This window comes from Corvus kubaryi, unplaced genomic scaffold (assembly GCF_017639235.1).
Source record: "Corvus kubaryi isolate FWS band 111438036 unplaced genomic scaffold, C.kubaryi_AGA036_p1.0 76, whole genome shotgun sequence".
Lineage (NCBI taxonomy): Eukaryota > Metazoa > Chordata > Aves > Passeriformes > Corvidae > Corvus > Corvus kubaryi.
Window position 1 is genome coordinate 10,494,467 of NW_024582063.1, and position 16,600 is coordinate 10,511,066.

At 39.0% G+C, this 16,600-nt stretch overlaps 1 long non-coding RNA gene across 1 annotated transcript in view; it reads left to right on the forward strand.

The window, feature by feature from the left end:
• Positions 1 to 15,894, forward strand: part of LOC121675852 — a 51,195-nt gene extending 35,301 nt beyond the window's left edge. Inside the window, exons 3-4 of the long non-coding RNA XR_006020251.1 lie at positions 9,698 to 11,673; positions 13,525 to 15,894. This is a non-coding gene — a long non-coding RNA (uncharacterized LOC121675852). The remainder of the gene's footprint in view (positions 1 to 9,697; positions 11,674 to 13,524) is intronic.
• The last annotated feature ends 706 nt before the right edge of the window (positions 15,895 to 16,600 follow it).

The window sequence follows — 16,600 nt, forward strand, 5'->3', positions numbered from 1 at the left end:
TTCTCTTCTCTTCTCTTCTCTTCTCTTCTCTTCTCTTCTCTTCTCTTCTCTTCTCTTCTCTTCTCTTCTCTTCTCTTCTCTTCTCGTGCAGCCAAGCTCAGTCCAGGGTCTTTACTGTTAACATATATTTGCCAAGCAACAAAATTCCCAGAAGTTCAGCTTGCTTGTGTTTCAGTGGTTTGATATTTTCACATTTCTCTGTGGTTTGGTTTGTTTTAAAAAAATATTGTCCAAAGGAAAACATTCCCTCAGAAAATGCTGTAAATTGTAATCTAGCTCTGATTCTTCTTATTTTGTTAGCTCTGGCTTATTTATACTCCAAGATCAAGTAAGACAAGTTTAGTTTTGCAAGCAATCAAATAGCTAAGGATGTTAGAAAAATGGCAAGAAGTCATGTCAGTCTCTAAGAACTACACACTGATTAACTGATGGATTTTAAGGCCAGTATTTCAAAGTTAGCTTGTATGACTTTTGTTAGAAATACTTTAGAAAACCCTTAAAAATCATTAAAAGATGAATGAAGTGTCTACTTGATTTAGTATTCATACAGACTGCTATTTACCAAAAGAAAAACCTCATAGTCTGTTCTGCATACTCCAAATTCACTTCCTAAGTTTCTGAGCCTGTGCTACCAACTATTTCTAAAGCTCTACGGTAGCACCATTATTAATTCTTTTGATATTCTTTTCTCTAATAAACATAAATCATCATGCACTCATTTGGTATGAACATGGATATCATAAGGCTTTCTATGGTATTCCATCACTTTATAGAAACAATCAGGTGTGGATCTGACTAAAACTCAAGCAACATTGCTGTGGATGAAAACTTGAAGGAATCCCATCTCATGTTGTGAGTATGGGTGCCACTGTGCACTCTGATGTGAATTTTGTCTGGATTGCAGCAAGTGACACCATGAGGGAGATGCAAGACCGATTCCTGTCTCCTCTGAGCTTGGAGAAGACTCCCTGCAGCATCCCAGGAAAACAGTGGGGCTCCAGGCATTAGGCCCAGGGTGCAAACCCTCCTGTGCACAAAGGCAAGGCCAGTGTAGCTGGTCCTGTTCTTTTGCTTCCCTCTTTTGGTTGTTCAGGTTAGGGATGGCAAAGGAGTCTCCTCCTTGGATGCGGCTGCTGGCTGCAGAGCTGGGCTGCTGCTGTCGAGTCTTTATTTCTTGTAAAGCTTCATCTCTCAGAGCTGAGATGGTGTATGAGGCTCTGATGCTGTCAGGACTTGGGTTGTTTCTGTGAACAAGCCTGAAGTTGAAAGAGGAGCAAGAAGATCCTCCTGAGATGGCTTTTCAGCTAGTGTAAGTTGTTGTTGCTCTATGACAATCCAAGGATAATTTCCAGAAGTGAAGGTTTGCCTGCTTTGGCTTTTAAACAGACCTCCTCATTGATCTCAGTTGGAATTCTGCTTATACTTCATAGCATGGGGCAGTGCCAGACATGCAGTACCTGTGGGGACAGGTGAGGTGATGGGCAAATATGTATGCAGTATCACAGCATACTCATTGCCTTTTGCAGGAGGAAAAAAACAGGCTTGAAAAACTTAAGAGGACCAGGATTTCCTGTTCTAACTTTGAATTAGGTTTAGTACATGGCTCTGCTGGTCTGTATGGTGAAAACTAAGCACTGCCATAGATTAGAATGAGATAAAATTATATTGTTACTTCAGTCCAGTAGGAGCTATAAAGATGAATTGAAGAAAAAAGTAGAATGACTCACCTGGCATGGCAAAATGGAAACCCTTCTCTTCACCAACCAGACATGTCTCTCCATATTCACCTCAGAAATAAAGTCTGTGTTGAAATTGCTGACAGTTTAAACTCTGCACGTGATTCATACCATGCCTTTACACTGACATTTTAAGTCAGGTTTTTCTGATACATTTTGGGTTTGCTTTTTGGAGGGTTAGTTATCTACGTTCAGACTGGGAAGGCAGAAGACAGGCTGGTTCAGAAGCTTCACATGGCTGACCATTTTTTTGTATGGTGGACTATTAATTTGGCAGTAACTGCAAATGATCTTTGCACTTCAAAGGTATAAAATGTCACATTCTCAACATCTATTCAAAGTAAAGAAATATGCCAGCTTCTTAATGAGCCCAAATACTGGTCTGCATGATGTGATTGAGGTAAATTACATCCTTTTAGGACTCAAACAATAGTAATAGTAATAGTAATTTTTTTTTTCTGTTCGCCTTTTTACTGCGGTTAAATGCTTTTTCCTAAACAGCTTCTTCTAATATCTTTAATTTGCAGTATTTTTACTGATGCCAGTTGTTCTGCTAAAGCTTTGCAAAGGATTTAAACCACAGTGGTTTGTTCATTGCCCTAGATGCCTACAGATTTCTTTTTGTCTATAACTGTGCTGTATGATTTTTATGTGAAATTGATTCTGTACAACTGTAACTAACAGGATTTTCCTGGAAACAATCCGAACATCTTGTACCAATGTTTACAATAAATATATAAGAAGAAATTGATAGCTATCTAACAGTTTCCAGGAAGATGGGAATTAATACAAAGCCAGCCTCTGAGTGTTTTTCAAAGAGAAAGATTGGGGTTTATTTTATTTCTATTGAAACTTGTCATGTCATTTGAATTCCCTTGACATTTTTTCATACTTCAGAGCCTTTTTAACATTGTCCAAGCATCGAACATTCTGGCCTTGTGTGGTGCCTGGGAAATGTTAATTGAGCAATCCTGAGTTGAACCCTTCCTTCAAATACTTTGTAAAAATACAGCTGTTAATAACGTTTATTTGGCTTCAATTTAGATATGAAAAAAATCCATTTCAGGAGGTTACTGAAAAAAGGTTTAGACTTAATATGTGTTCCCCACATATTAAGAGCAATGGCATGTGCTGTAAAGAATAAAAACCACAACACACAGACATCAGTCCTCATGGGCTAATGGAAATCTAGACCTGATTAAAAACCCATTTCAGGACTTTTTTATTGCAGGGGTGGGTTTGATAGCTGTCAGTGTACAGGAAAATAGCACATCTGGAATCTTACTGTGTACTTGTGCTGGCTGGTATAACTCAACCTGTGTGTCAGATTTTTTTTTTTTAATAGCCAAGATTTATTTGGTTTCTATTAATTTTTTAAAAGTCCTTGGTAAGTATGCTTATTAAGTACTAAATTTTTACCATCCACAAATTAAAAGCTATATTTTAGTAGTGAGCAGTTTCCTTCAGAGAAAAGTAGGAAAGCCAGAAATAGGCATTAGTAATGTAGAGAGTTATTTGATTACAAACATACCCCAGTGGCTTCTCAGGGATGACTATTTTGCAGCTTGTTTAATGAAAGTTGCATTTTTCTTGTGACTTTTCTATCTAGTTATGAGAAGTCTAAAAGGAGAAATTAAACAAGTAGTAGGCTCTGACTACTATCATATCAAGAGTTATTTTCCTATTAGGAAATGGTATATGTCTAGGAAATTGTAACTATTGTTTAAAAACCACTTGGATTTGCTTATAAAACACAAAACTTCAGTAAAGAAGAGGCTTTTTTTTCTAAGCAATGTCTTGGAGAAAATTGAACAGTCACCTACAGATCAAGAACTTCAGTGTTAACGTTTCACATGTAACCATAATATTAATTAAATAAGTGAATTTGTAACCATCCTTATGTTAAAAGCAAGAACAGAGCAATAAAAATCTTTTGATGGTCCCCCACAGCCTGAGATTTATTGTCTAGTTAAAATTTTAATAGTGCAGTTCCAGAACTTTCATATTTTAATTGCTCTAGAGATTTGTACAGCTGAAATATTTAATGTATTTTCATATATTCAAATCATGGTCTAAAATCAATAACGACCTGGATGGTGCCTGTCTTGGATGGTCCTAAAAATCTCTAAAAATTGAACTATGCATATGAGTTATTAATGTTTTGGCAGTGTCATTTTAGTCCTGTTCTACTTGGCAAACCCACAATATTTTGAAGTTCTTGCAGGTTAGAGTTACCAGGGGAAACTGTAATTCTTCAGTGGGAAGAGAGCCAGAAGGGGATAAATTTTAGTCACATTCTATTATCTTCAAGATGGCAATGTTTTTGAAGCAAATTATATACTATTTATTCCATTTATATACAGTATCGATGGACATATATTTAAATGTCACTCCAGTATTCAAATAACCAGTTATAAAAGTCATAATAAAGGACCTCTAGAATGTCACTACAAAGTGCCCCAAAAATAATTCATTTTGGCTGAGCTAATTCATTTTGGCTGAGGTGGAGGAAAAAAAGCACACCTTTCTAGGGCAGAGTCACCCACAGGAACAATCATTCATCAGGTAGTCATAATCTTGACACAGCAGAGTGTCCATCAATTTTATTTTCACCAAAGTCAGGTGAAATACTTGTGCATGAGAAATTTGGGAATTTTGTGCGATACCCTAATTTTGCTCCCAAACGCCAGTATTTTCAGCTTCTCAAAGGGTTTAGAGCAGGGTTCATTAGTGACTTCTCAGAAAATTATTTATGCTTTAGAAAATGTACTACATGCATTTCCCAATACTTGAGAAAGTATTATGTGGGAGAACAAACTGTACTTGTTGAAATATACAAGCAAAGCCTATGTCATAAAGCAGTAGCTTGGCTTTTGCTTTCCTTATAAAACAGCCATTTTCAGAAAATACTTGATTTTAGAACGTTGTGATTCATGGGTGGTCAGTGGGATATTCTGGGCTTTTTTTTTTTTTTTGGTAAAAATCCAGAAGTTGAATGATCCTGGCTTTTACTGGGCTCTCTCATGGGCTCTTGCACTGGGTTCCCACCTTATATTCCTGATTAATCTTCAGAGGTGTAAAGCCAGGGACAGAAAATTATTGATTAGCAAAGTCTGCTTTGCCAGAAAAGATCCCTCACATTTTAAGTCTCTAAGCAAACTGAGCAAGCTGTGAAGTTACTGAGAGGCTTGTGGACTTGCAACAACAGGAGTCTGCAGTTAGAAATTATGGAGAGGTACACTTTTTTTTGCCTTGTGTAAGAAGAGGCTTCTCTGATTTTGATAAGTAACAACAATTTGTAGTTGTGCATGAATGGACAATTACTATTAAAGGTGTGACAATACTCTCACAGGACTGCAGCTCTTGCATCGATTCCTGGATTTCAAGAGAGAGGACAGATCCTAACAGTGACTTAACCATTTCTGCCAGCCATTCACATTGAGCTTGTAGACCTGAATTCAACCAAATCTTATTTTTTTAGGAAGACATTTGGTTTTGCTATTAAGTTTTCAAGTGACAGGGAATATATTATGTCTAGTAGACTATTTTAGTGCTAATTTACCTACCTAGTAAGAATGCACATTATTTTCAGTCTGATTTTGTCTGTTCTAGCCATTGGACTTTTTCATATCCTTGTCTCCAAGCTTAAAGCAGACTTGATGATTTATAGGATGGGAAATATTTTTGGCATGGATGAGCTTATAAACTATGATCAAGCCAAGCATTCAAATTACCTTGGATAAGTTTGAATCTATAGAGTCTTTCAGGAAAAAAACTGGTTTTCCAGCCGCAGCCCCATTCCTGTGACCCTTTTCTGAGCTATTCCCAGTTTCTGAAAATCCCTTACAAGTAAAAGTCAGCTGGAGAGCTCAAGCTCAGAGATTCAGCTTGTCTCATGCTCTTTTATTACTCAAAGTAATTTACCCTGTGATCCTAAGATGCCCGGAGTAAAAACCAATTTTTCTTTAAGAAACTGTGAGCTTTATGAACCTTACAGAGCTCTCTTTCAGGATGGTAATTCTGAAATTTCAGCTGTCACACTGTATTTACTGCTGTCACTGTTTTCTGTAAAAATAATGAAGTGAAACAATGCCCTCAATTGTTAACATCATCCTGGGTATGAAATGTTCATGTTTCCTAGCAGACCCTAAACCAGAGAGAAGTAAACTGAGGAGGAAACCTTTGGCAACCCTGAAAACCATGAGCAGAAGGTTGCTGCCTAGAGCCAGTAAAAGGAGATAGGACACAAGGACGACAAATGGGAGTTTGTGTGGGTGCCTCAGGGCATGGCTATGAAAAACTCTTGGGATTTGGGTGGGATTTTCCTGCATCCCAGCATGGAAAGTTTGAGTGCAAGAGCCAGAAGTGCAGGAACTGCTTGGCAAAATACCATTGGAAGAAGGAACATTTTCAACCCCCTCTCAGATGCACCAGGGCTTCTGCTTCTGAAAATGACATAAGAAGTCCTACAACAGCCATGTTTGTCACCGTATTAGCTCTGCCACAACCTGGTAGATATTGGGTGTTGGCCTGTTGGTGTTAGCTCTGATCATGCTTGAAGACTTACTTATTTTTAGCATTCACAGTACTTCCATTATTGTGCATCTTTATTAAATTTTATATTCTGTAGAAACTTCTTCCCTTGTTATTTACAGGGAAAGATTTTTTTGTCTGCTTGGAGTAAGGGATCTTTCCAGCCATGGACCTTAGAAGACTGAGGAAACAGGAGTTGATGTGAAACTCCATGGAGGTTTTAACCTGACCTGTTTCTGTGGGTAGAAGATAGTCCTTTCTGAATGGACCATACCTAGCAAGGAGGTCTAGTGACATGAGAGTAAAAGCAAAGTCTTCTGCTCCAGTTAGGTTTCAGAACACCACACTTTAGTTCTAGTTAAAGGTAATTTTTATAATTGAGTGATTTATTCTACATGGTTTCTAGTCCTGCTCCCAACTTTAGCTCATTATCCTTTTGCTGGCTTCATTATTTCCTCAAATCCCCCACATTTTTGACTTTCCCAGGACTTCCCACTCACCTATATCAACAACTAAATGTATGGGTGTAGCAGAAAGTTAATTCAAAATGGCTCTGTTACTGCTAAGGTGAATATTCTAAAATATACCAAAAACCAAAACAAATAAAAAACCAAACAAAAAAAGAGGATGCTTCAGTGTAAAGATTATGGTGATGGGAATGTTCTGAGCTTGCAGCAAACATGCAGATTGCTGCCAGAAGGGGTAATTGTAAAAATGCCTCTAATTAGCTGTAGAGTTTAATTCATTGAGTAGAAATTTGAAAGCTGAAACAAATATTTTCTTCCAGAAAATATCAGTTTGTGACATTCGAAGCTGGAAAATACTATCCCTAGTTTATAAAAGGGGAAATGAAGTCCAGAGATGATTACATGATTTGCCTAATATTCCAGAGATGTGTGGAAAAAAGCTCAAGTGTGACAACAGTCCCAAGGAGAAATGATACCACCAGTGTAAGCAGACAGCATACAGCTCCTCGATGCCTACGAGTCCTACACTTCTGCACTTAGTGGCTGTGGAAAACATCAGTCAAAATGTCACCATTTAGTGTGTGTTCACTTTTCATGGGTGCAAATGAAAACACCAGATGGGACCCAAAATGTGGCTGACTGTGGATACTTTAATGGCTGTCTCAGGCACTCTTTTCTTAGGAGGACTTAGATCTACTGCTACTTCTCTTAGCAGAAAGGGTCACTGAAAGAGTTCAAATGATGGTGCTTTTCTAACTGCTCTGAGAGAACTGGCTGCACTAAAATTCTTCTTGACTTGTGTTACCACAAAAATTGTAAAAACAGTTTTACAAGCTGTTGTGCTTTAGTGCAAAACAAACACATTAAAAACATTTAATGACCACTGCTTCTTGCATCTTCCTGTTAATTTATGTAATTTAGCCCTATAAAAGAATCAAGAGCTGTTTGGTTGGAGCAGCTTAAGATGTTTATTAATATTTGTTGGTTGTGCTGTTGTTGCAATGTGAGCCTAGACAGGAACACAGAGCTCTCAGCGCTGTGCTGGTGAAAGAAGTTAACTTTGTATTTGCATAAGCACGTAGGAAATTAACCAGTTATGATACAGTGGAATGCAGTTAAGCTTTTTCTACTGGATCATTAACTGGAATTTCATATTCTGGTGATGTTCATCTCAGACTCTGAGCCTAAGGGACCTCGTACCTCCGTGGGCCTTCCAAAGCTGTGTGATAGGTGCCTGATTAGAGGGTGATTTGTGATGTTATGGATGCGTGATGGGCTTGATTGGAGCGTGATTGGGGAGTGATAAGAGAGGGGTGGGCACGGGATGGGCGTGGGATGGGTGCAGGATGTGCATGGGATGGGTGTGGGATGTGCGTGGCATAGGCACGTGATGGGCCCACGATGGGCAAGTGATGGCCACTGGTTCCAATTATAGCTCAAGTGCAGCTGCAAAATTCCAATGGCACCCACATCTTAGGCGCAGCTTTCCTGCCTCTCTTCCTGTATCACCGGGTTAATCTGCAGTATATGCAACTGATTTGGCAGATATATGGATTCCAGAATAACTTGGCACCGGCTTTTCATATTATTGGCAATTTTTCAAACCTCTCCGTTCGTGTGGATCTCAAAGCCAGTCTTGCTTCATTTGTAAACTCAGTAATTTGCCCAAGTCATGCATGTTGCCCTGTAATAACGTTATTTCTCCAATAAGCTCAGACCTGTTGGACAGCTTTGTGCTGGAACTAATTATGCTTCCCGACATCTGCTGAGGAGCGACTCCCAATTTGCATATGCTTGCTTTGTATCATAATTCCTGACCTGTCAATTGATCTTGTTCTGTATATTCTGTATAGTCACACTTTACAGTAATGCAGTTTTTCATAAGTCATGTAAGTTATGCATTTTATCATCTGTAGTTTCTTTGTGTCAGAATATTTTTCTGTGCTTTTTTTTATATCTCAGATACGAATGAAATCCAAAGGTTCAATAAGTGAGGCTTTATGAATACTGCTGAAAGTTTTCTACCATAGGACTTTAAATTACACTCAAAGGACACTATATTTCATGTTTTGAAGTTCTGCTCTAGTGGAGGAGAAAAATGATGAAACAGGAGAGAAAGAAAATGGCTAGTGGTGAGAGAAATGTGAAGGCATGGTATGAAGGAGACTGGGGCATCAATTTCTTTTCTCTCAGCTCTTGCACAGGGTTTGTACCCAGTTCTACACGCTACAGAGTTATATTTGGTGTGGTACTGCAGAAAAAAGAAAAAGTTGGGCATAAATTTTAGGCTGTGTTTTTGTATGAGGCCAATTTCTCCAGTGTTGTTCTCTATCTTTTATTCTCTTCGGCATCAATCATGTCAGCCAGTACTTAACTTTGATAGTTCTACTTTCTTCTCTTGTGAATGGGTCCAGTTCAGGCTGGAATATCAGGTAGAAGCAGGACATGTGAAACTAACTTTAATCATTACATGATACTTTCTGGTGGCCTAGATTTACTAGGGAAAAAATGGGGTTCCTACAGTGAGGTTAAATAGGTCTCCAGGTGAGATTGCTGGAGCAATAACACACCCTCTAATTCACTGAGTGCAGCTTCTGATAGGAATGTGATGTGCCAGCTGGATAGAATCCTGTTAGGAATGGCTATAAACCTTTTTATTAAACATGATTCAGCACGTCTTTACTTCCCTCTCTGCTCTAGTTCTCAGAACTGCAATTTCTGTCTTTCTTATGCAGTAGGAAAATAAGGCGAAGAATGAAAGATTTCATCTGGGTTATGAACCTCTTTCCTCAGACCTCCTAAATGGTAATTGTTCCTGGAAAGTTTGGACAGTTCCTTTGTTTCCCTTAATACTTGCAAACACTAAACCACCACAGCAGAAGAGAGATTTGTATTGCCATACACTACTTGGTGATTTTCTTTCCTTTATGACTTCTCCCTGTCTCTTTCCCTGTCTTCTAGTGCACAGCTTGTGGAAATATGTCACATTTCTGTGGTGCAGCAGAGTGGGAGGCAGAAAATCTGGATCTTATTACAAGTTTGGCCATAGTCTTCCTACGTGAACATGGGTAAATTATTTATTTCTGCATTCATAATACAGCCATGTTAATCACCTACTTCGCAGGGTGAAGGTGGCTGATCTGTAGCATTCTTGAGTGTTTAAGCAGTTGAGATGGGACTCCTAAAATATGTAAAGTATGTCTTAGTACTGTGTTTGGCTAGTATGGAGACTTCTGGGCAACCTGAAGCTTCTCTGTGGGACAGAACAAGTGGCTACAGCTGCTAATGCTCATTCCACCCAGATGTCCTGGGATGTGGCTGCATGGCAGCCCAGACCTGCTCTTCAACAGCTCCTCAGGTGAGTCACCCTCGTGTTCCATCCTGTTAAGGTTTTGGTATGAAACATGTAGGATTAATGAAGTTGGCTATCACTCCAACGTGAAAATAAAGGAAAATCTGCTGAGCTCTGGTGAGAAGAACTACCAGAGCAAAGCAGGCTGGGAGAGAGCAGGTGGTCCAATCCCTCCTGCCACATGCATCTTTATACCTGCATGTCTGTTTAAGCCATGCTTTAAAATGTGCCACTGATGCACCAAGCTGGTACCAAAGTGCAAATATCAGGATTGATTCATACTACAATGCACCTTTCAGCCATCTTCTTGTTCTCCAAAATAAATAAGCTGCATGGGTTAAAGAGTGCAGTCTTCCCCACATGTGTCAAAAATCTCTGGCGCACTCTGTTTGCTCAGTTGCTCTGATCCTATAAATTATGTGTACTGTGTTCATCTTGGACTCCTACTGCCTTATTTTCCCACTTACTGCATAGCTTGGCAATGTTAGAAGGGACATATTTCTCCTCCCCTTCCTTCTTTTTGTTTTTCTGGCTGTGCATTTGATTTAACTGGGACTGTAAAATGACAGCATTAATTGCCAGTCTGCCACAAGCTTCACAGTTTATTTGATAGCGGGCACTCCTTACACCATGGTGTAAATGTAGCAAAGAGTCATGCTAACGTACTCCTTCGAGTGCAGCTCGTCTGTGCAGTGTGTGTAAGAAAAAGGCCCACACTTGGCACTGACAGGGGTTGAGAATAGATCTGGCAAAACTTATTCTTCCCTAGAAACTGAACCGAGAGAGTGAGCAACCTCCAGGCTCCCAGGCAGCAGCCGAGCATCGGGCCTGGATTCAAACTCCATGCAAAGCTGATGGATGACACAGTCTAGAAAAAAAGGAAGAGGAGAGAAAGCTCCCTCTTGGTAAACAAGCTATTCCCCAGTTGATTCTGTTTAAGATCCCCATCCAGGAAAAGCTCCTGTGTGCACTTTGTACACTTACGTAATTCCACCAAGCCGGGTGTGACATCCGGGTGCTGCCCAATTAATCTAATGTAAAATTATGTCTGAAGATTAGGTGACTTCCAGGAATGGCTCTTTACTGACAATCTTTGGACCCATTTAGAAAAAAAAAGCATCTTTTCAGAGCAATCAAGACACCAGGAGGAGCTCATAATATGAAATATGGACCTGTTTTTCCTAAAAATTTTCTAAAATTAAAGATTCTCAAACATTTTATTATAGTTTTTCACTGCTTAGTCTTCCTTGCTAAACTACACTAAAGATTAAAGCTTTTTGAAGGTGGAGGTTTATATGAACAAGTTCAAAAGCCTTAAAATTGCATTAGTTGGTAGGGTGTAGCTGGTTTACCAGAGTTACCAAACAATACTTAACTTCCATACAAACACAACATGCAATTAAATGCATTCATCTTGTTCATCAGACTAGAACTGAATCTTCCAGAACTTAACTGTGCTTGATAGCTGCACATAACATGAAATGATCTTGAAAAAGTTTGCCATGATATTTATTTCTGTCTTTTCCTCAATTTACCAGGAACTAAGGCAGCAAATCTGAGGGAGCAGTTTAATAAGAATATGGGGGTAAGTGATGGGAATTTAAAGGAAAAGTCATGGTTATTAAGGTGTTTTGCTTCTGCTGAAAATCACCTTAATTCCTCATGCAAGACTTCTGCAACTTCTGCTTTTGCAAGTAGCTTTGTGGGTCTTCATAGCTGGAAACCTGATGTTGTCTGTGGCCTTCATGGATGAGAGAGCGAGTATGACATGCTCACCTTCTATCGATTTTCCAGATCCAAGAATGCTAATATTTTTCCTATGCAATCACAGTGGTATTTACATTATTTTGGGATTTGAAGTCTGTTTTGATGCTTTATGAAGTCTGACATTGCTTGAATAAACAAATTCTTAATAATTGATTAAAAAGCATAGCTGTACCACTTAATCTGTCTACACAAGAGGCATTTTTCCTCTGGGACAGGACTAACCCAGCATTTAGTTAATCAAGTTTTAAAAGCTGTGAATTTAAGCTCTTTGGGATATATACATTACCAATTGCAGGAAGTTGGGAAATAAAAGGAACTTTTCAAATAAAAAGATGTCAATTTAATAGCAAAGGAGCTGGAAACAGATGTTTCACGCAAAGTATAAGAGTTGTGTCATTCCTTTAGGTTTTCAAAGTCACTTCTTGTCAGATGCATTGGTTAAGAGAGAAAATTAATGAGCTGTGTTAAATTTTATTACACAATCTTCTGATGTGGGAAAGCTTCCCTGCAGGAACAGCTCTGTGCATGGCTTAACTGATTTAGGCATGCCTGGTGCAGTATTCTCCAGAATGTGTTGGAGATCAAAGTAGGGAGAGTTATTCAGGTTTTATGGCAAGGTAATTAAAAAAATATGGGGATTATTACATATAAATCATACTTGCATAAATTTACTGGTAAAATAAAATCTAGTAAACACATTTAAAAAATGAGATCAAGAAAATATTCAGCCACATATGTTACCATTGCAGATGCAAATCTGCACTCTGAAGTCCACAGAGCTGACCTCCTTCTTCCACCGCAGAGAATTTGGCCCAGTTGCGTTCTACTGGTGTTCTTGTTTTCCTAAAAAAAACAACCCAAAAAGCATGCTGAACTCTCCTGCTTTGTGACAATGTGAAGATGGCTGCTTTGTACCAGGCACAAAAAGGTCCCAGGTAGAGCAGTCACAAGACTTCCCTTGGCTTCTGAGGTGATTTCATCTGAAAATTCATTCTCCTAGAAACAGACTTGTGTGTCTGAACATTTGTTAGCATCTGTTAACAGTGCAGACTCTGAGTGAAGAGAAGGTTTTGATCCTTTGACCCTTCTGGTTAAAGGGGTAAAAAAAGCCCTAGAACACTGCAAGGACTTTCTGTTCTCAGGGGAGCGCATACAAGCTCAGGAAGGATTGTAGCTTATCCTTTCTGGGCATGTACAGGAGAAATGGATGCATGCACTGTACTCCAAATAGGGCCCAAAAAATCCCAGTCTAGAAAGAGGGAGAGATGATCCAGTTGTAAATGTTTAAGTACTGATCATGAAATGCAGAATACACTTCCCTCTGAGTGGAAGAGAAATGAAGATTATTGTGAAACTTCTGTTTAATCAGAGGAGAGCTTCCACATTTCTGTCACACAAATATGCAGAAAGGATAAGCTTATAGCTTCAGCTGTCCTGAATTCAGTGGTACCATATGATGACAGAACACACATGCACAAGTCTGTATAAATATATACACAGTGGAAGTCAAAATATATAACACTGTCAGGACTGAGCTTTCTCTCTCCAAGGATGGGCATATGCCCTCCTCGGTCTAATTGGGTTTATGACTCTTCATGTGTGTATATGCAAGAGATATGAAATACAAGTACGGTAGCTTTTGATGTGAAATAACATTTTCTTGTACCAGCTACAGGTCCCTGAGAGACTATATGTGAAGTTCACAGCGGAAGCTCTGCAACTGAAGCCCTGGCAACAGAATAAGCAGAACACACTTGGCTGTCATTTCTCCAGTCTTCTCTGCTGCAGTGCTAAATTGAATGAAAGAGGGGCTATTGACTGGCAACTCCATGCAGATGAAACAGTTCAATTTCGACCAGGAAAACCTATGTGAAGTTTCAGTGAAAATCCACACATGCTTTGCTCTTCTGGGTTATGAAATATTTTCCTGAAGAAACCACCCAACAATGTCAAAATGTTTAAAGGTACTTGATTGTGAAATGCTGAAGATCCTGGTGTTTGGCATGGCTGCTCTCCCACTTGTAACCTTTTTCAAAGAATCAATAGATGCTGCATCTAATAATGACAATGAGTGTGTATTACAGATATACTACCTGGACCTGGAAGCTGATGGGCGGACCTGAAAGTATTGCAGAACTAAGTTTTATCTGCATGCTTCCTGAGAAATCAGAGCTGTTAATCACATGTGCACAGTCTTGAAGACAAGGACCAGAAAACTCACTGAGATTTTGAAACAACAATAACGTAAAGCCCGTTGCAAGATTTAATATAAAATCTGAACAGTAAAGAATTCTGTGATGTATCTGGTTCTTGTTTGATGTACTTCTACTGCCACAGTTAATATAGTGTTTGCAGTGCACACATAAAGCAGATATGCCCAGATTCCTCTCTAAAAGAATTAAATTATTTTATAGTCATGCATGCTATCTTTTCTGTTATTTCTCCCCCACAATTTCTATAGGCTTTATTAGTTATGTAAGTTGTTCTTAACAGCTTTCAACATAATTTGCTTAAGGTAACGGTAGTGATAGATGGTTATAGAGAAGGCTATAAGGATTCTTCTAAGAAAGTTCTGAGCAAGAAGGACATCCCTCTTTCTTGGGGATTTCCAGAGTCTGAGAGAAAATAATCCTCAAATGAGCTATTCAAAGACAAGATTTTCTACTCTCAGGTGGTAATGATTGTTTATTTCACTACAGCAGAATAAAAATCACCCTCCAACACACCATCAGTCAAATTTTCAAAATATTTCAGCCCCCTGAAAATAGAATTGAAGTAGGATCTAAGCTTTTCTAAAGGCTGGTGCCAGTTCTTCAGACATAAAGTTCACTTTTCAGCCTTACTTACTCTGTATGCTTGAAAACATCAGTGAGCTGAGGATTTTCTTGCTTTCTCTGCAGGCATGCTGCATGCAGGTGTGAATATTTTATGCAGGATCTGCAGAAAGACAGGAACATACAAAGCCTATTGCACAGGCTGTCATGTCTGGCCAAGGTGAGTCTGACTTGAATATTCCCAAAGTATTCCCTGCTTCCCAAAGTCAACATGAACCCTCACTTCAGTTGTGTTAAGGTCAAGGGCTGGACAAAGCTGACTCCAAGCATTTAGCTGCTTAACATCATTATTTCGCCCTTTGTAAAATGGCATCATCATTGGGAAACTCCTTGAAATTCTTACCTAGAAGCTGCTTTAAAAATTGGAACATTATTACCATTAGGTTACTGTGGAACTGGAAAAAAATTTGCCCTGAACTTTTCTCAAATGTGTTTATGACTAGAAGGCAGCCTACACGAGTCTGTATCTAGACAGATTCATGAGCATAATGTTTCTCAAGGCAAAACTCATTTTAGAGGCTTGCTAGATTTACTTCAGACAGTTCCACCTTCCCTATTTGGAACAGCCTGTTACCAGCCTAACTGCAAGAACTAAGCCATTTATGGACAGAATTTTTTGTTTCTGTGCTAACACCAGTGTCAGCAGGAGAATGATCACTGGAGGTGATGCTAACTGTCAAAAATGTAGTTGCTCTCCTGTAACAGTGACAAAAGGCTCTAAAGGGGAAGCATGACCCTATAAGACCTGCTTCTTCTGATTCTAAAAGGATCAGATAAAACGAGGAACTGGCTCTGGACTGTTAGGATGGTTTTGTGATGAGGTACATGGCTTGGGCAATCTGATTATGGGCCCTCTGCATCTTGTACCTCCTTGAAGGTGAAATTTGCTCTTTACCAGCTTTTCCCTTGGCGTTGCTCATCTTTTGCTTACAACTATCTACATGGATGAGATTTTAGTAATTTCTTACGTAAGGCAGTGCAATTTAATGGTTTTGCCTAACTAGAACTATACTAGTTTATTTGAAGCAAGGGCATGCCTTTCTGACAAAGTTCTCTCTAAACCATTGAATATGTTGAACTAATGTTTATTTATTTTTTGATGAGTGCAATGATTTGGTAATCATCTATAAACACTTTTTCTTCCGAGTGTGCAGTGTTTAATGTATGGTTTTATTTATTAAAGAATGGCATGTACTTAGGTTACACCAGTGTATTCTTGTCTGACATCTGCCCCATTGATAAGTTAAATGCACCTTGTATTCAAGCATGGCATCAGTTTGGCTGTCATGCACTGAGGACATTGCTGTCTCAGTTCTGACACAAGTGTCCAAGCAGATATGTAACACTGTCCATTGAGATGGTCAATACAAATTCACTGACATCAGCAAAGCTGCTGTAAGAGTAGGAAACCTTCTTACATTTTTGGAACAAATATTACTGACGGTGAGTGATTTTTAATGGAATTTTCATTGTTGTCAGGGTTGCTATTGTAGATATAACTCAGGTTTCTGATGTCATGATGCAAAGACACAGAGAGTCTGCTTTCCTTCACCTCATGGCGTGCTCAAGAGTTAGGACTTAGGAGGAGTGACAGAGCAGCTTGGCAGGCACCTGGTGTCTAGCCAGTGTCAAACCACCACAATTTAGAGTAGGCTTCATTCAATTATCACATAATCACATAATGATTTACCTTCACATATACATTTGCAAAATTCTAAGGCACTGTGAGTTTAAAGACAAAGTCCAACACAACAAGGAGTGGAACAACACACTGAAAGTCGAAAAGCGGCCACAAGATGTGCTTTCAAAACATGAAACTGCTCAGTCAGAAGGAGAAACTTCAGTTCTTTGCAATTAACCCTACTCTAGTAATCTTTCTGCAAGAAGGCACAGACATCTGTTTGTCTTTCC